Source organism: Peromyscus eremicus, chromosome 8a, assembly GCF_949786415.1.
Source record: "Peromyscus eremicus chromosome 8a, PerEre_H2_v1, whole genome shotgun sequence".
In the NCBI taxonomy this organism is placed as follows: domain Eukaryota; kingdom Metazoa; phylum Chordata; class Mammalia; order Rodentia; family Cricetidae; genus Peromyscus; species Peromyscus eremicus.
In genome coordinates, this window is record NC_081423.1 from 69,294,901 (window position 1) to 69,315,562 (window position 20,662).

Sequence of the window (20,662 nt, forward strand, 5' to 3'; positions counted from 1 at the left end):
AGAGGAGAGCGCTACCCTAGGTACCAAGGAAGAAATAGCTAGAAGAGAACTTAGCTAATACGACTTGGACATGCTCTGCTTTTTAGGGTGAAGAATTTAGATAACGTTTCTCCAGCTGCAGTTTGAAGACAAAGTTCTAAAGGATGCTATTGGGAATTTTATTGAAAAGGCAGTTCTTTGTTGTGCTCATCATCTGCTCATTTATTCTTACATGTGCATCCTCCTTTGCTCTGTTCCAGACTGTTCCTTGCAAACAGCCCATAGCAGCCTCCTTCACTAATTTCCTTGTGGTTTGATACAGAATCAAGGGTGATGGATGAAGGGCCATGAGAAGACCAAATCTTTTTATTCTTCTCCTTGCGCTTCAGGCAGTTTCCCCAGCACTGGCCTCATCTAACTGCAGGTGAAAAGCCCCCTTGTGTGGTGGTACATGCCTGTAATCCTGCCACCTGGAAGGGAGAGGCAGGAGGGTCAGGAGTCTGTCATCATCTACTACACAGCCAGTGTAAGGCCAGCCTGATCCACATAAGACTCTCTCAAAGAAGAAAAGAAAAACTCCTTCCATGGTGCCTGCTTAGCTGTCTTGACTCCTGAACTTTGGTCTGTTGGATGTTTGTTGCGGTATAGAAATGACATGGAAACATCACAGTGTAGAACAAACATGCTATTATCTCCAATAGCTCCTGTGAGTTAGTAATAGAGGGCGACTGAGTTAGCCAGGTGCTACTGGCTCACGTTCTCTCGTGAGGTTACCAGGATGTTGGTTAGAGCTGGAGTAGGGCTAAAGAATTCACTTCCGAGCTTGCTTCTACAGCCACTGGCAGCAACAGTTCCTGTCCAGCTGTTTCTGACAGGTGGAATTCTCTTTGGACTATGCACATCAGGAAGCCTACTTCTTCAACAGGGAGTAATCCAAGATTGGGGGTGGGGGTGGGTGAGAGAGATTCATTTGGAAGCCACAGTCTTTTCACAACCTAATCTCAGAAATAACATGCCATCACTTCTGCCACGAGCTGTTGGTCACACAGACCAACTGTAATATAGTGTAGGAAGGAGCCACACAAGGGTATGAATATCAGGAGGCCGAGATAACTAGGAGCGAACTGTCTTAGGAACTTGCTGCTGTCTTAGAGACTAGCTAGCTACCAGGCCCACCTTCTGGTCACAAGTGATTCATGTCTGTTTCGCATGTAAAATGCATACATTCCCCCCGCCAAGTCAACAGAAATATCATCTCATTATAGCATTAGTTTGAAATCCAGCATCTCAATGTCTAAGTTAAATTTAAGCATAGCTGAGGCTTCTTGGACACAGCTCCTTAAGTACAACTCTCTGAGCACAGTTCTTGTCTACCTGTGAAACAAAGAGATAACTAAGCCCTTGAGCCAAGAGTAACATTAACAGCTATACACATTCCTGTTCCCAAAGTAGGAAAGTGGCTGGTCATGGTGGTGCACATCTCTAATACCAGCACTCAGGAGGAGGAGGCCAGCCTCAGCTACATAGAGAGTTTGAGGTCAGCCTGGGCTACTTGAGACCCTGCCTCAAACAAAAATTAAAAACGGAGAAAAGAAAAAGATTTTTTCTATCTAATATTGTCCTCAAAACTGTTGCCCAAATTCCAAATTCATGTCTGAATGTAAGGATTTTGCTACAATAGAACACCACTAACAGAAAAAACAGTATGCTATGTATTTCTGTCTAAACAGTTACTTGGGAAAGTTTCAAACAACCATTATTAATTATTTTGCATAATCTCTAAAGTCTGGGAATCTAAGACTTAGATTGGCCAGGTGGTTCTGGATCCAAATTTCTCACAAGAATGCAGCAAACATAGCTAGATTACATAACGTATTCATATATTCAAACGGCACATGGTAACCTCTAATATGCAGTTATTAACTATGTATCAATAATTCTGTTCCTATGTCATTTGGGGCTACAGTTATCTCAAGGTTCAACTGGGACTGAGACTCTTCCTACCAAAAACAAAAACAAACAAAACTACGTCCACATCTGTTATATTCCTGTTGTAGGCTTTGGTTTTAGCATTCTGAATCATCTTCCTTTTCCACCTGGGAGCTGTTTCTCCCTCATGCCACGCAACTCTGGGGTGTCCCATCATTCTACTGTCTAGCATTCAAACACCTCCAGATTTTTTTAATGCATTTATGAGTGTGTGTGTGTGTGTGTGTGTGTGTGTTAATGAAGTCCCTGACATAGATGCTACTTTCTCTTCTGGATCCCAACTAATCCAAGGAAGTCTTACTGAGCTGAACAGGTTTCTTTACTGAAGAATTCCTCGGGACTTTTTAATGTGCTAATGTGCATTATGAATCTCCCAGAGGACTCTAGAGCATGCAGCATTTTCCAACTCTTTTGATCACAAACCCTGGTTTTGTATTTTGCCTTTACATGCATCATAACTAGCATGAAAAAGGATGAACAAGAAACATCACAGTTTAGTTTGACTGAAGCAATGAACATGTGAAGGAAAATAGTAATATGTATGTATATGTACATACACATGTGTAGAACAAACATGCATACATTTATACACATGTGTAAAACAAAAACAGTGGTAGATGCTGAGTCACTCAGGGCAATGGATTGGACGACCCTGGTCCTAAGGTCTTGGGAATCATGGAAGGTTGCCCCATGCTAGGTGAAAGGTTAGAATTACCTACCTAAATTACTTAATTGTAGCAATACACTTTATTTTTCAACTGTAACCAGGATTACTTGGCACAACTAGCAAAACTAGCTCTCAGCTTGTTGCTTTTGATTACCTTCACCTTTGGTTCAGCAAGTTTGAAGAAACAAGGCCCACGTTTCAGGAGTCCCGGAGTATTTGGCTTGTGTTTCCAATATGGTCGAAGAAAGTTCTTAAAATAGGAAGACCCTCAGGGGAAAAATAATATGTTTAACATCATACCCCTCTAAAGCAGCATTTTTTTTTTTTTTGAGACAGGGTTTCTCTGTGTAGTTTTGGTGCCTGTCCTGGATCTCTTTCTGTAGACCAGGCTGGCCTCGAACTCACAGAGGTCCACCTGGCTCTGTCTCGAGAGCGCTGGGATTAAAGGCGTGCGCCACTGCCGTTTGGCCTAAAGCAGCATTCTTAAGTAAGTTAAAAGATGGAAGACTTGCCAAGCGGTGGTGGTGCACATCTTTAATTCCAGCACTCGGGAGACAGAGCCAGGCAGATCTCTGTGAGTTCGAGGCCAGGCTGGGCTACCAAGTGAGTTCCAGGAAAGGCGCAAAGCTACACAGAGAAACCCTGTTTGGAAGAACCCAAAAAAAAAAAAAAAAAAAAATGGAATGCTTTTTTTGACCAGAATTGGTGATTAAAAAAGGAATATAGAACTCAGGGTAATGATGAGCTTATAACTAGAAAGAGAACAAACATCTTTTTTGTAAAAGCAATGTTTAAGTGGTTGTGTGAAAGGGCTAGGAGTGTGTCTATCTCAGTGGCTGAGTATATACTTAGTATCCAAGAAATCCTGAGTTCAGTCCCTAGCAAGGAGGGACAGAGGGAGGGAGGGAGGAGGGGAGGGAGGGAGGGGGAGGGGGGAGAGAGGGGGAAGCTGGGCCTGGTAGTTTCTGCCTTTAATGCCAGCACTCAGAAGGCTAAGGCAGTAAGACTGCAGCAAGGTTGAGGCAGTCAGGACTACATAGTTCCAGGTTGGCCTAAGCTAGAGTGAGAAAGAAAGGAAGGGAAGGGTGGCAATAAAAGAAATAAAAAAACAACCAAGAAAGAAGAGTTGCGTGAAGATTAGTTTTCTATACCCTAAAATAAATTACCTCAAAGCTTCGTGGCTCAAACAATGAACTTTATCTCTCATAGTTTCTTTGGCTAAAACATCTCTAGGTAGGTTTCAGCTATGACACTGGTCATCTGAAGTCTTGGTTTCGGGCTAGCAGAACCTCTTCCCAAGGGGCTCGCTCACATGAGCAGCAGGTTGATTCTGGTAGCTAGCAGAAGGCCTTATTTCCTCTTCACATGGGTCTATTATATTGAGGAGGTCCTTGCTCCCATAGCATCTAACCTTCACAAAGAGGCCATGGCAGAACCTACAGGGGATCTTATTATCTAGCCTGAGCAGTCCATCACTGTCATAACCTATCTGTCACTCAAGTGAGCCTTGATTTAATATCCTCCCACACGGCAGGGTTGTTCTAGGTGAACTCAGAAACTCACAACCACATCATGTCTTTCATTTTTTTTTTCATGTCCCTTTGCCTATATGCCTTTCAACCAAGCTCCTTGCAAAATAATTCTATCTTGAGTAGTGAAACCAAGTATGCCATACTTAAAACATCATATTATCTGGTGCTACTTTAAAGCATTTTATGGGCCAGCAAGATGGTTCAGTCAGTGGATAAAAGCGCATGTCCTAGCCGGGCGGTGGTGGCACACGCCTTTAATCGCAGCACTCAGGAGGCAGAGGCAGGTGGATCTCTGTGAGTTTGAGGCCAGCCTGGGCTACCAAGTGAGTTCCAGGAAAGGCACAAAGCTACACAGAGAAACCCTGTCTCAGAAAAAAAAAAAAAAAAAAAAAAAAAAAAAAAAAAAAAGCGCATGTCCTTGAGTGATGCTTAGTTTTAATTGTCAAGTTGTTACAATCCAGATCACCTGGGAAGAGAGTGAGGGATTGTCTGGATCAAGTTGGCCTGTGAGAATGTCTATAGGAGATTATCTTGGTTATATTAATTAGAGTGATTTCCCACTACTTATAGCATCATTCCCTAGGAAGGGGATCCTGAAATGTGTAAGAGCTGAAAAAACTGACTAAGAAATAACAAGGAGGCATTAATTCATTCCTCTCTGCTTCCTGAATATGGATACAATGTATCCAGTTGTTCCATCGTGCTGTCATGACTTCTCAATGATAGATTATAAACTGGAACTGTAAACTAAAATAAACCTTTTCTCCCCTAAACTAATTTTGTCAGGGTATTTGATCCTAACAACAGGCAATGAAACTAAGACAAAAATTGTTACCAGGAGTGGGATTGTTGCTACGATAAACCTGATTGTGTGGCTTTCAAGCCTTTGGAACTATTTTGTGGGAGGAATATGAAAGAGTTTGAAACTCTGGGTTTGAAAATCAATTGAATGTTGGAAGTATAAGCTTAATGGGTCATTCTAGTGGGAACTTAGACAACAGTAATGCCAGAAGAAACGTGAACAGTAGAGGTCTGGTTCATGAGATCTCAGCAAGGAACATGGACTTTGCTGGAAACTGGACTAGGACCCATTCATACATTTTTTTTTTCTTTTTGAGACAGGGTCTCACTATATTGTCTTGGCACTCACTAGTAGACCTGGCTTGCCTCAGACTCCAGAAATCTGCCTGCCTCTAGCACCCAAGCACTGGAATTAAAGGCGTTCATGTGATTTTTTTGGTCAAGAGTCTGGCTGCATTCTTCCTGTGTCCTAAGCAGGAATGGGTAAGTTTGAAGGTGATAGACTAACCTGGAACTGTGAACTAAACAGTTGCTATTGTCAAGACGTTTTATCACAGCAACAGGAAAGGAAATTGCAGAAGCCCGGTGACCTGAGTTCAATTCCAGAATCTGCATAGGAAAGCTTGATGGAGTGGTGAGCATCTGTAATCCAATAATCCTCTATCAAGATGGAAGGCAGAAATGTGAGAATCACCCAAGGCTCACAGCCTGGAGTACACAGTTCAGTAAAAATGACAAGAAAGACCCTGCCTTGACCAGGTAGAAGGAGAGAGCTGACTCTCAAAGTCTTGCCTACACACACACACACACACACACACACACACACACACACACACAGAGAGAGAGAGAGAGAGAGAGAAAGAGAGAGAGAGAGAGAGAGAGAGAGAGAGAGAGAGAGAGAGAGAGAGAGAGAGAAAGAGAGAGAGAGAGAGAGAGAGCCTCCAAACATACACTGTATTAGTTTCTTTTCTGCTGCTGTGATAAAACACTATGTGCAAGGCACTTGGGTTAATTCCTAGTACTGGAAAAAAAAACTGTTTGTTCTCATTTTTTAAAAGATTTATTTTATTTTATTTATTTGGGTTTTTTTGAGACAGGGATTCTCTGTGTAGTTTTGGTGCCTGTCCTGGAACTCATTCCATAGACCAGGCTGGCCTCGAACTCATAGAGAGCCGACTGGCTCTGCCTCCCGAGTGCTGGGATTAAAGGCATGTGCCACCACTGCCCTGTTCTCATTTTTAAAGACAGTTAGAACACATTAGTAATGGCTTGTTTTCTTTCTTCATGAAGTTAAAAATGATGATTCATGATGGACCAACACCTATATCAATATGATGGAATGTCATATAGTTACCAAAAATGACAAGAATGTGGTTTGTGTCCATGCATGGACACATGGACACAGAGTAATGGAAATGAAAAAAAAACAGACCAGGCTAATGCGACAGCTCAGCATGTAAAAGAGCTTGCCACCAAATCTGATGGCCTGAGTTTTATTCCAGGGACCCAAACAGGAGAGGATCAACTCCAGCAAAGTGTCCTCTGACCCCCACATGCACTGCTGTACTATGCACCCCCTAAAAATAAATAATTTGTCATTTAAAATTGTTTTTAAAAAGCTGCAAACTGGTGTGTTTGAGTATGACTTGTCCTGTGGGTTAAGACCCCCCCCCCCCCCGACCTCTCATCAAGTGCTTTACGGAGATAGTCCCTTATATAGGAAAAACATCCTGAGATGGAAGGCAGATAAATTCTGGCATATGATTACTAAATGTAGAAACGAAAGCTAAAACTGAATCTAATATTTCTTATGGAAGTCCGTTACATTAGTGCCCTCAACTTGACCCCACTCTCGTGGACCTCACCTCCTGGCACATAAGGAGTCCCCTTGCTTTGAATCAGGCCCACTTGTTTAAGAAATAGAATGTGCCACATATGGGGACACATACCTGCAGTCTCAGTGCCTGGGAGGCTGAGAAGGATCACACGTTCAAGGTCAGCCTAGGCTGTGTAACTAGATACATGTTCAATAAAAAATAATACAGCACAGCTACAGAGATATTGTGTTTGTTCAAGGACTAAGCCTCGGGGAGGCCTGATAACTCCTACCTTTATGATTTTGAAGCCCTGAACCATCATTTAAGTTCAAGTGCAGAGAGAGAAAGGTCCTGGCACTATAAGGCGACAGGAAGAGGTCTAGCCTTGGCAGCATCCCAGCTTTGCCTAGTTTTCCAGACATCCTTAATAGGAGTCCAAAACATGAATGAAACCATCTGACTGCCACCATGTAAGAAACCCAAGTGAGCCAGGCAGTGGTGGCACACGCTTTTAACCCCAGCACTCGGGAGGCAGAGGCAGGCGGATCTCTGTGAGTTCGAGGCCAGCCTGGTCTACAGAATGAGTTCCAGGACAGGCTCCAAAGCTACGCAGAGAAACCCTGTCTCGGAAAAAACAAAACAAAACAAACAAACAAACAAAAGCAAAACAACAACAAAAAGAAACCCAAGTGAGACCTGCAGGACTGTAGACCCACGGGTCAACCCACACAACCATGAGAAATTAAAACCAATTTAAGCCACTAAGTTTTACAGTGGTTTTCATTAAGTAGAGTTAGACAACCAAATTACTTCTAATGTTGGTAATATTAAACATTCTAGTTGGTTTGAAATCGTATTAGACAGTATTAAATCAAGAATACCAGAACTCTACCTTAAGCTGCAGGTATTCCTTTCCCAGCACAGTCTCATCCCTCTCCCTCAGCACCCACCCTCACTCCCTCACCACCCACCCTCACTCCCTACTCTTGCCAAATTCTGGAAAAATAGAAATGGGAGCCAGTAACATAGAAAACAAAGAACACTGAACTCCAAGAGTGTGCCTACTCTGCACCTGAGAACAGGCCTGGGTTTAGATGCCAAGCCTGTCATGGCAGAGAGAGACAGAGACAGAGACGGAGACAGAGATGAGGCCTCAGGAAAAAACCTCACTCAATGACCCTTGTACAAATTACCCTTATTTAATCCTCACTATATCTGAAAGATTGGTATTTTTCTTCCCAGACTACCCATGAAAAAAAGTAAACATTGTAGATGTGGAGTAACTTGTTCAAGGCCACACAGTAGTTATTTACCACTGCAGGGATGGGGTGAGGGGCTTACCTATGCAAAGTATGGAGAGATGATTTCGGAGTGTGGCACATTATGAAGTCACATCACCTCAGTTGTTTTTAGTTTAAGTGAAAACCAAAGCTGAATGAAAGCTCTGTGCCGTTAGGGGCCCCCAAGGAAACAGAGCCCCAACTCAGTCTTTCTTGTGGCTAGACTATGGACCAGGTGGGAGGAAGCCCTCTCTCCACTTCAGCAGAGAAGCGGCTCCACACCAGAGGTGGTTGGTGAAGTGAGTCAGTGAATTGCTTCTCAGAAGCGCATGTGAGGCCCCCCTGTCCTCACGATCCTTGAGAGATATAGAAGGGACCCGAGGTGGCCGTGGCATCCTGTGTGTGTGTGTGGGGGGGGTGCTGCTGTCACTGTTTCCCAAGTGTACCACCAAATTAAGAATGCCTGGAGACACGTGTGTTGCACAAACATCAGATCTTTGACAGAAAACTCTGTCTGTTCCACCCCCATAGTCTCCATTCAAGTTCCCAGAAGTTTGCAATTATGCTTAAAAGAGGTTTCCAGACAAGGCTTACTCAGCACTGGTTGTCAGTAGGATGAGATTATTTTGTTTTGTATCCTTCGTTCCTTTAAACCTGGCTGACCATTGCCATTCTGACCCATGCTGGTGCATAAAGGCCAGCTGTGAACCACAGACCTGTTCCCATTCTACTCTCATGTGAGTGTGTGTGTGTGTGTGTGTGTGTGTGTGTGGTGAGGGTATGTAAGTGTGTGGTGTGTATGTGTGTGTGTGTGTGTGTGTGTGTGTGTGTGTGTGGTGAGGGTATGTATGTGTGTGTGTGTGTGTGCGTGTATGTGTGTGTGTTGCATGTTGTGTGTGTTCATGTACATGCATTTCCTCCTCTCCCTGGGTTCAAACCCTTCTATGCCAGCTTGCTCTATGTGCCGCTCTGTTTTGTCAATGCTGCCCTTCTCCCTGATGTACTTCCTTTTAGCCTCTTGCCCTTTGACCTGTTGCCCCATTTTCTGGTGTTCTAACCCCTCTACTTCGTTTCTCATTTTGACTTTGCTAAAACACGCTGTACTAAGTCCTAAGTTTGTGAATTGCAGAATTCCAACGGGTGGCATATGTTGTCCAAACCCTGAGTGTTGGGAAGAAAGTATCTAGGAAAAAAAGTGGCAAAGCCAGAAATTATAGCATATGCCTCCAATTACTTTTTTTTTTCCTTTTTGTTTTTTGTTTTTGTTTTTCCTTTTGTTCTTTTGGTTTTTGCTTTTTGTTTTGTTTTGAGTCAGGGTTTCCTCTATGTAGCCCTGGCTGTCCTGGAACTCACTTTTTAGACTAGGCTGGCTTGGAACTCACAGAGATCCTCCTGCCTCTGCCTCCAGAGTGCTGGGATTAAAGGCGTGCACCACCACTGAGAAGCTGGATTACTCTTTTAAAATCATTACTTATTATTTTTGTGTGTATGGATGTTTTGTCTACATGTATGTCTGTGGATCATGTGCGTGTCTAATGCCCATGGAAAACTGGAATTAAAGATGGTTGTTAGCCACCATGTGGATGCTGGGAACTGAACCTCTGATCTCTGGAAGAGTAGTCCATGATTGTAACCACTGAGGTCACAAGGATTACTTATCAACTCCACTTACTGGCAGACACTACCAGCCACATTTTTCCCTGGCTGTATACCTTTCCTTCTAGTTCCAGGAGATTTAGGAGATTGTATACAATCTCGAGACTTTTAAGTGGCTCATATCTCTAATCCAAGCATTTGGGAGGAGGCAAGATCAGGAGTTCAAGGCTATCTACTTGGGAAGTTCAACACTAACCTGCACTATATCATATGCTATCCTGCTTCCTCTGAACAAAACAAAACACACAACAAAGAAAAAAGCCAGGCATGGGGCTGCATACTTATAAATCCCAGCTCTTAGAAGGTAGACTCAGGAAGATGAAGGGTTTAGGGAGGATCAGGATTTCAGAGCCAGCCTCAGCTCTGTTGTAAATTTGAGGCCAACCTAGGCTACAGGAGACATTGTCTCAAAAAAAAAAAAAAAAAAAAGCTTCTTGGTTACAACTTTGGAAAACCATTTGGCAGTATCTACTAAAGCTGAACATATGCATATACTTTTTACCCAAGAATTCTACTCCAAGATTCAGACCCAACCAAAATGCACACATATGTTCATCAAAAGACATGCACAAGAATGTTCACAGCAAGAGTTAGCATAAAACTAGCTAAAAACTAGAAACAGCCCAAACGTCCAAAAGCAGTCGGGTGGATAAAGAGTAATATATTCAGACAATGAGATACACAACAAGGGTGGGGAAAACTATGGCTATATACAACATGATTGAATCTTACAAGTGCAATAATAAACAAAAAGAATACAGAATATATCCTTTATTTGTATGAAATTCCAAACCAGGCAAAAATGAATTTTTTAGGAGTCAGAAAAGCAGTTATTATGTGAGGAGGGGTAGCCAGGTCGGGGCAGGGAAGGTTTGGGTACGTGTGATTTTCTCTTTCTTCCTCCCTCTACCCCCAGAAAAGGTTTCTCTGTGTGGCCCTGGCTGTCCTAGAACTAGCTTTGTAGACCAGGCTGGCTTTGAACTCAGAGATCCACCGCCTGGCCAACGTTCTCTTTCTTGATCCGGGGACTGATTGAACAGATGTGATTGATGACTTTGGGAATAATTCTTCCAGCTGTAGCGTTATGGTTGGTGTGCTTTCCTATATGAGGTTTGCATGAAAAAGCAAAGACAGAAAGAAAAGCTTACCTGCTTTTTCCTAAAACCGTAGTAGAGGACATTCAAGTTGAGTGTCGGCTAAATGAATTTTCCCATGTTCCCGTTTGTTGTTTGAAGTCCAGGCAACCGGTTCTGAGTCCTATGCTCCAGTTATTTCCTGTCCCACTCTACAAGTAGAAATGACAGGGTTGGGAGGACACAGCTGACCAGTGCATGGTTTACAGCTCACACAACACCTGTCTCCGCCTCTCGGTCCCAAGGTGGAATTAATTAGGAGTCACGTGCAGACCCTGTAGTGTAGAAAATGTTTTAGCCTCTGTAAATTAGGAGGGAGTTGGTAAAGGGCCAAGCCATCATGGAGGGAAAAAAGTTTATATTTACCAGGCATGGTAGTGCACACTTTTAATCCCAGCACTCAGGAGGCAGAGGCAGGCAGATCTCTAAGTTCAGGGCCAACCTGGTCTACAGACCGGGTTCCAGGACAGCCAGGACTACACAAAGAAACACTGTCTCGAAAAATAAAACAAAGCAAACAGAAAGTATATACTCTTTCTACTACTTGATGATTTTTTTTATGCATTGTTTTGGTGACATCCTCCACTCACATCCCAACTCCAAACTCACCTTCAAACTTCTAGGATTTTGGTTCCTAGAAGTTCTTCCAGTTCCTATGATTTGGGTACCCATCATTGTCTGAAGTGAGAAGTTCTACACCGTAGCCTATAAAATCCCTTCCCCAACCCTTGACAGCTCAGCTATATGGCTCTCCATCAGACTACCAGTGTAGGGATCCTGCATAAGATGAGTGAGAGCATCTGGAAGAGCAACTACATCAGAGTTCATGACCACTTTGCTCCTGGAATCCCCATACCCACTCTCTAATACTCTCTGCCTGCGCCATTCTGTTTTGGCTGTTATTGTATTTGGTAAAAGCACATAAGTTGGCTTGTGACTCTCCTAGGGAGGACCACTAGTGCTCTCCATCCTAGGGATTCCTCCAGCCATGGTCCTTTCTCCCGATTTGCTGCTACTTATTCCTCAGTTCCCTGTTTGTCCATCTGGATTGGGTCTATGTCTTGGTTGGTTTGCTGCCCTCCAGGACAGTGAGATGCCTTAGGCTGGTCCCTCTAGGATGCTACCCTACATAGCCATTGTGATCCAATTTTATCCTATCAGAAGAAAGTGATCAAAGTTCTCTTCATATCTACATCCTGTGCTGTTTGCCTGGTGATTTGATATTGTTTCTCCATGTTGTAAACTGAGACGCAGTGAGGTTAAGACCCTAACTCTATCAGTGCCAGGGGAGCCGGAAACTCACTTACTCTTCCTGGGCCTTAGTTTCCTGATCTATAAGATTGAGATGAAAACATGGAGAGTTGTTATAAAGATTAAATAATATGTGAGTTATGACACATGACTTTTATAGGCTACTTAATCAAAGCTGGGTGCTAAGGTTAAACACTGTTTTGAGACTGGTCATTATATCCACCATTCTAGTCACTGGATAGTGTGAGTTGATCTGAAAAAGTAAACAGATTTGCTCATACATTTGAAAATGAATCTCGATGAGTGTCAGCCAAGAGAAGCATAAATAAACTCTGCAAAGAACACATTCTGAGGTGCAGAAGAATGCAATTCAAGAATATAAATTAGACAGCACAATCATATCACACCACACTATGAAAGCACAAATACTAAGAAATTGAAAGAACCAAGAAAAAGCCATAGTCCTAAGGCCAGGGAGATGGCTCAGTAAATAAAAGCTCTTGCTGCCAAGCCAGATGATCTGATCTGGGACCCACATGGTGGAAGGGGAGAGCCCACTCTTCCCAAGTTGTCCCCTGACCTTCTCAGGTGCTATGGGATGCGCACAGTTCCCCCCATGCATTTGCATAGACAAAACGAACATGAATAAAAATATAGCAAGAGTTTAAAGTCATTCTCTTAGATTATTGTTCATCTCAATAAGTGGATTTGATTACAGTAGTAGATGATGGTTCTGCCTATATGGAATTCTAGAAATGGTAGAAATTCTAAATGGTAGTGGGGCCCAAGGTGGCAGCAGGCTGAGGGTATAAGAGAACAAGGCCATAACGAGAAATGCATGGGTTTGAGCAGCAGTAAAACAGAGGCCCTTTCCTCAACAGAAATCAAGGGCAAATAAATATCAGAGGGCAGAGCAAGACAGGATGACCAAAGTACATACAAACAGCCTGTGGAGAGGAGAGCTGTTGATCAGTCGAACTTGGAGAGACTCACAGGAAGCGTGGAAGGAGGGCAGGACCAGAGGAGAGCAGGCAAACAGATAGGGAGCCCCAGGCCGTGAGGAGGGCTTTCCAAACAGAAGCCACATCCTCTCTTGGCTTCAAAGCTGCTATGGACCTCCCTCTTGCTGCTAGTGCATCCTTAGTGAGCCTGGTGATAGGCAATCATGCTGGAGATAGAAACTGGGTGGGTAGCAATGGGGATGAGACTTCCTCACTGGCTTCTCAAATCCAGGTTTATCTAAGTGCCATTGATTTTAAAAAGGGAGCTATGGGGTTAGGGAGTCGAGGAAAAGGAGCTTGACGGTACACACCTTTAATCCCAGCACTTGGGAGGCAGAGGCAGGCGGATCTCTGTGAAGTCCAGGCCAGCCTGGTCTATAGAGTGAGTTCCAAGCCAACCAGGGCTACACAGTGAGTGTGAGTCTGAGTCTCTCTCTCTCTCTCTCTCTCTCTCTCTCTCTCTCTCTCTCTCTCTCTCTCTGTCTGTCTCTGTCTCTCTCTCTCTCTCTCTGAGTGGATAAAATATTTGCCACACAAGCATAAGAACCTCAGTTAGATCCTAAGAGACAATAATAAAAGATCAGTGCAGGGGGCTGGAGAGATGGCTCAGCAGTTAAGAGCACCACTGGGCCGGGCGGTGGTGGCGCACGCCTTTGATCGCAGCACTCGGGAGGCAGAGCCAGGCGGATCTCTGTGAGTTCAAGACCAGCCTGGGCTACAGAGTGAGTTCCAGGAAAGGCACAAAGCTACACAGAGAAACCCTGTCTCAAACAAAACAAAACAAAACAAAACAAAACAAAACAAAACAAAACAAAACAAAACAAAAAAACACCACTGGCTGCTGTTCAGAGGACCTGGGTTCAATTCCCAATTCCCACATGACAGCTCACAACTGCCTGTAACTCAGATTCCGGTGGATCCGACTCCCTCACAAAAACATTCAGGTCAAACACCAATGCATTTAAAAAAAAAAAAAAAAAAAAGAGGAAAGCCCAGTGTGGCGGCTCTTGCTAGGGAGGTGGTAGATCTTTGGGGCTCACTATAGCTAGCTAGCCTAATCTCCTTAGCAAGCCTCAGAACCCAGTAAGAAACTGTCTCAAAAACTAAGGTGGGCCAGGCAGTGGTGGCACACGCCTTTAATCCCAGCACTTGGGAGGCAGAGGCAGGCAGATCTCTGTGAGTTCCGAGGCCAGCCTGGTCTCCAAAGCGAGTTCCAGGAAAGGCGCAAAGCTACACAGAGAAACCCTGTCTCGAAAAAACAAAACAAAAAAAACAAACAAACAAACAAACAAACAAAAACTAAGGTGGATGACTCCTGAGGAATGACACCCTAGGTTGACCTGTAGCCTCCATCTGCACAAGTGTATACACACACACACACACACACACACACACACACACACACACACACGCACAGAGACAGAGACAGAGGTGTATGAATTAGATCAGTGAATTCTCCCAGGCAGCCTCCAGATCAACAGCCTTCCTAGTCAAGAAAATGACAGGCAGAATGATCCAGGGTCTTTTTCTGGGGAAAATAAAAGTGGGCGATGCCAGCACTCAGGAGGAACAGGCAGGTGGAACTCTGTGAGTTCGAGGACAGCCTGGTCTACAAAGCGAGTTCCAGGAGAGCCAGGGCTACAAAGAGAAATCCAGCCTCGAAAAACAGACAGACAGACAGAAGTGGAGGAGGGCTAGCAGTGTTCCTGGCTATATAACAAGCAGGGAAAGAGGGAACATTCTGTCCTGGGATCATATTTTCTCTGGAGCATTAAAGACAGGTGTATGTTTAAAGAGTGCAGCTGGGTGTGGTCGCTTATGTTGTAGTCCCTATTACTTGGGAGGCTGAGGCAGGATTGATTGAGCTCAGGAATTCAAGACCAACTTGAGAAACAGCAAGATCCTACTCAAACAAAAATAAATACATTTTTAAAAAGTCAAAGAAAGTTCTGCCTGAAGTCCCCGAGGGAACCCTTGTCCAGTGGTATAGCCATTTTCATGTATGTGAGCCAAACTGAGCAGAAGATTTCGCAGTGGTGTGCAAAGCGGAAACTGTGTGGGGCTGACTACCTTACAGACCTAGTTAGGGATCCAGATGATCAGCTAGCTCTGTAACTTCAAACAGAAGACTACTTAGCTACTCAGAATTTCACTTTCCTTGGCTATAAAATGGAGATAATATCTATTGGAAAGAATTCACGTGACAGTTAAGATAAATTTCACAGTACTAACACACTGAAGCTAATGGCAATTCTCTTCCCTTTTTCCTTCCTTCCTTCCTTCCTTTCTTTCTTTTTTTCCGACCGTCTCACTATGTATTGTAGGCTAGCCTACCTTCAGATTCTGAATCCTCCTCCCTCTGCCAAACAAGTGTTAGAATAACCGCACAAGCCAACATTAACCAGTTCTGCCGGTCCTTAATGAAAGGGCTATATTTTATGTCTTACTGTGAGGTTTCTTCTTTCTAGCAATTTGTGCTTTTGAGACACATCTTGAGTGCTGTCATGATCCTAGATGTTCTTATCAGACCACAGAAGGATTGGTAATTATAGTGTGGCAGGCAAAATAATCGCCTCCCTAAAAGATGTGTGCCCCAACCCAAGGTAATCTGTGAATATATTATGTTCCAAAGAGGATTTTACAGATGTAATTAAGGTTAAGGGACTGGACATCGCAAGATTATCCTGGAATCCCCACAGAGAACCTTTCCCAGCTGACATCGGTTGGAGGGAAGGGGCCTACGAAAGAAGTCAGAGACACAATGTAAACAAGGCTCACCACTGCTGGCTTTGGAAATGAAGAAGGGAAGCAGAATAAGGGAAGCCCACAGAAGCTGAAGAAAATGAGAAGTCTTCCCTAGGGCTTCCAGAAAAGCAAGCAGCTCTGTTGATACCTTGAGTTGAACCTGGTTAGGTCTGTATCCAACTCTTTTTGTTGTTGTTGTTTTTCGAGACAGGGTTTCTCTGTGTAGCTTTGGAGCCTGTCCTGGAACTCACTCTATAGCCCAGGCTGGCCTCGAACTCACAGAGATCCACCTGGCTCTGCCTCCCGAGTGCTGGGATTAAAGGCGTGTGCCACCCCCCCCCCCCCCCCCGACTGTATCCAACTCTTATCCCATTAACTATAAGATAATGAATGTGTGCCCTTTAGGTGATTCGATGTATGGTAACTTGTTACAGCAGCAATAGTAAATTAAAAGATTTAGATGCCAAACAGGACCCAAGACTGTGGGGTAATTGACAGCTTGGTTGGTCAGGTAAGTAATTAGTAATGCATAAAAATCTATAGTAAATATTGGTAATAATGAAAGTGATCTGTCTTCATAATATCCCCAAAAATTATTCTAAAGTAATATTTATTTTTTTTCTAATGTTCAATTTAAAGATTCAGGTATAGTCAAGCAAATTTGTTTACTCTTGCCCCAGCAAGATAAGAATTTTACTGAAACAAGAGATAATAAAATATGGCATATCAGGGCCAGGAGTGGTGGAGCATGCCTTCAATGCCAGCATTTAGGAGGTAGAAACATGAGGATCTCTGTGAGTTTGAGGCAAGCCTGGTCTACGTAGCAAGTTCCAGGCTAGCCAGGGTTCGAAGTAAGATACTGTCTCAAAAAAATAACAAAACAATTTTTTCTGGTTTTTTATTTTTTTCTTTTCTTTTCAAGACAGAATCTTACTATGTAGCTCTGGCTTCCCTGGAACTCGGTATACAGATCAGTAGAACAGGCTGGCTTCCAACTCACAGAGATCCTCCTGCCTCTGCCTCCTGAGTGCTGGGATTAAAGGTGTACACCACTACACCCAGCTAAAAAAACAAATTTTAAAATATGGTTTATTTATATAGGAGTTCTAGATTGAGTCTAAGAGGTGTCTCTACTTTGAATGAAAACATGTCTAAGTTTCCACATAGGTTGACGGCCGATCTACTCAGAGGAAGGGATAATGACTTCATGGGCTGAGTAATAGTTGGTTCCCCAAAGCTGAGATTACCAAGAAGTGTCAATTCACTCAAGTTAACCTCAGTAGTTTCACTGTAAGAATATGTATTCACAGGACCCCAGGGAAAGACGGGCCATTAGAGAGTCAGGCAGAACTGAGTAGGAGGGATGCTTGGACTCAAGGAATGGGTTCCTCAGTGGCTCAGGCACTTCCTTTGTGCCTGCATGCTTTCTGCTCGCTACTGCCTGCCTTCCATGTCGTCTGCCCTGTGAGTCTTTTATGCATAGGTTCTGCTTATTCATAACTTGGCTTACTCATAATCTGACTCAGTCAGTCCTTTGACTCATTACATTCCTCTCCTGATAGTTCCAACTTTCTACCCCATACATAGATTGCCAACTTTATTCAGGAATTTATTCTTTCATTGACAAGTAACTGTTGAGCACCCACTGTGTGCACCCATGCATCTTCTTCTCTAGTCAGAGAGAGAAAAACATCAACCAAATAATTACAAAATTGCCTTAGGCACATTCTGATTTATTCACTGTATTTGTTCAAATGAGGTTCCTGAGTAAGCTGTTCAATGCTTCGTGCACTATCTGCCTTCAGGGACACCAGAAACAGGTTGTCCCATTTCACACCACATGACCCTCCCCATCTCCTGAAGTCAAGACAGCTGATTAAACTAAGGACTGGCATTTGACCAAGGACAATTAATACATTTGGCTGGCCAGCCACCAGAAGTTTAAGTCTAACAAACGTTCCCCACAAGGAAGAGATTATAGCACATGGCACACGTTATATAAAATTGACACATTTGCCGTGGTGGGGATGAACCTTCTACTTCAGAGAAGCCTTCTATCCACTGTGGAAGAGAAAGCTAGAGATCACTTGTTTGATTCAGGAACTTTGAGCAGGGTGCAGGGCAGGGAGTCAGCAGGCCTGGCTCTAAGCAGATCCTAGGGCCTTGTAGATCATTCAAACAATAGACAGAGTAGGGATTAAGGAAACTGTGCTAAGTTCCATGTACAAAAGTATCATAGCCCTGGGTAGGGGTAAATGATCATTTCCAAGAGATTTGTTTCACAGGGAGTCTATGGGATGGTCCTTGGTCTGGGTCCAAGTACATGGATTTCAACACAGCACAAGCTCTTTATGCCAGACTTTGGGTCATCTTGTTTATTTAGGCAGTACTCAATGAAATATTTTAGAGTAGCCATACAGAGCAGTCATGGCACAATGCTAGCCTATGTTCTTGAGTCACTCCCCACATCCCTACCAAAGATCTAGTTTACTACATAGAGAAGGTCAGGCTGAAGGGCAGCCCCTCACACTTCTAACGGCTAAGCCAACAACAGACAGCATGATTCAGTTGCTTCCACGTTCTGTACTGTGTTACTAGTGAGGCAAGAGAGGAGGTAAGACCATGGGATTAGTAATAGCATTCTCTCTGAGCCAGACTGACTAAAGGGCTGGGGGTTCTTGGGAGTTTGTGTTTTCTGGTTTTTGGAACAGGATGTTGGCACATTTGTTCTGTTGTCTGAAGATAGGCTTCATTTGGAAATAAAAACACACAGAGAACTGAATTTCCCCTGGGACCATCTGGTCGTGTGACTTGGAAAGGAGTATTCTATGTTGGTCCAGGGTTACTTGAGGTTATGGAAGCTTGTACAGACCCTAGCCACAGTGCGGGAGTGCAGGGATCCAGGAGCTCTACATCTGCCACAACAGGAGAATACCCAGCAGCAAGTTGGATGTAGTAATGTTCATGGTGGAAACCCTGGGGTTGGGAGACCTCTAGAAACTGCCAGCCCCAGGGGCTGTGGGGATGACTTGATCAGAAAAGTGATTGCCTGCAAGCCGGAGGACCCACAAACAAACTCCACAACCCATGTAAAAATGTTTGTGTGGCAGCATGTGTTTATAACCCCAGTGCAGGCAGGTGGAGACAGGAGGACAGGAGGATGTCTGGAGCACACTGGCCAGCTAGTTTATCCTAGTAAGTGGAAAGACCCTGTCTTGAAGGAGGTGGATAGCATTCCTAAAGATCTCTCTTCTCTCTCTCTCTCTCTCTCTCTCTCTCTCTCTCTCTCTCTCTCTCTCTCTCTCTCTCTCTTACACACACACATACACACACACACACACACACACACACACACACACACACACACTAGCTTGCCCCAGCTCTGCCTTGTACCCTTTGGAGACCATCTGGCCCAGCTTCCTCATAACACTAGTGTAAATGCCAAGGCCCTGAGACAACAACCAATCTTGTCTAGTTCAATGACTGGTTGGAGCAAGGACAGGACTCATGATATGACACAGGGAATGATCATAGCCAGAGCTGGGAAGGCAGGTGACGAAGTGGCCTTTTGTGAGCATCACATCCACATGATTGCTAAGAATCCATGAATTCAAGTGTCTCAGCTTGTAGCGATAGAATTGATAAAACGGCCCCAGCGCCTCGGTAACAACTGGCAGATGACATCATTTCATTAAGTTAGGCAAGCCAGAAGTCCCTGTGGCTCCTGATCCTCAGCCCATAATCAGTCCATCACCGCGTCTTGTCAATACCACCTCTGTTCTGCCCACTTCTTTTTCTCTATAATCTTCCTGGACCAGTCATCATCTTTTTTTGCCTGGACTTTGGGGACACTTCCCTTCCTTCCTTCCTTCCTTCCTTCCTTCCTTCCTTCCTTCCTTCCTTCCTTCCTTCCTTCTTCCCTCCCTCCCTCCCTCCCTTCCTTCCAGCCTTTGTTTCTGATGGAGTTTTACTATATTGTCCAGGATGGCCTTGAATACCTGGCTTAAGAGATCTTTCTGCCTCTGCCTCCAGAGTAGCTGGAAGGGCAGGCCACACTACCATGCCTGGCTTGGGTCTCTCTCCCTCTCCCTCTCCCTCTCCCTCTCCCTCTCCCTCTCCCTCTCCCTCTCCCTCTCCCTCTCCCTCTCCCTCTCCCTCTCTCTCTCTCTTGTCTCTCTCTCTCTCTGCCTCTCTTGTCTCTCTCTTTCCTTTCTTTCTTTGTGAGGCTAAGGATCCAACCTAGGGCTTCACCCATACTAGGCAAGGTTCTGGAACTGAGATACACTCCAGCCCCTTCAGAGAGGATGCCCACACTTCTTCGGCTTCCAGACCCCATTTCTTAGAGCAACCAGAGATTTTCCTCCATCATCTTATGTTTTCAATTAATTGATTTTTATTTATTGGAGCAGTTTTATGGGTTTATAGACAATTGAGGACACAGCACAGTTCCCTTATATGCACCCCTCCTTGTGTAACTCAGTTTCCCCTACTATTAACACTTCATGGTAGTGCAGTACTTTTTTGTTCTGATTTCGCTCTGGGAGTTTGTAGTCTGTAGTTTTGGCTGTCCTGAAACTCACAGAGATCCTCTTGCCTCTCCCTCTGGAGTTCTGGGATGTGCCTCCATGCCTGTTTTTTTGGTGTTGTTCCTTTTGTTTTATTTTTCAAGACAGGGTTTCTCTGTGTAACAGTCCTGGCTGTCCTGGAACTCACTTTGTAGACCAGGCTGGCCTCAGACACATTGAGATCTGCCTGCCTCTGCCTCCTGAGTGCTGGGATTAAAGATGTGTGCCACCATCACCAGCCTGTTT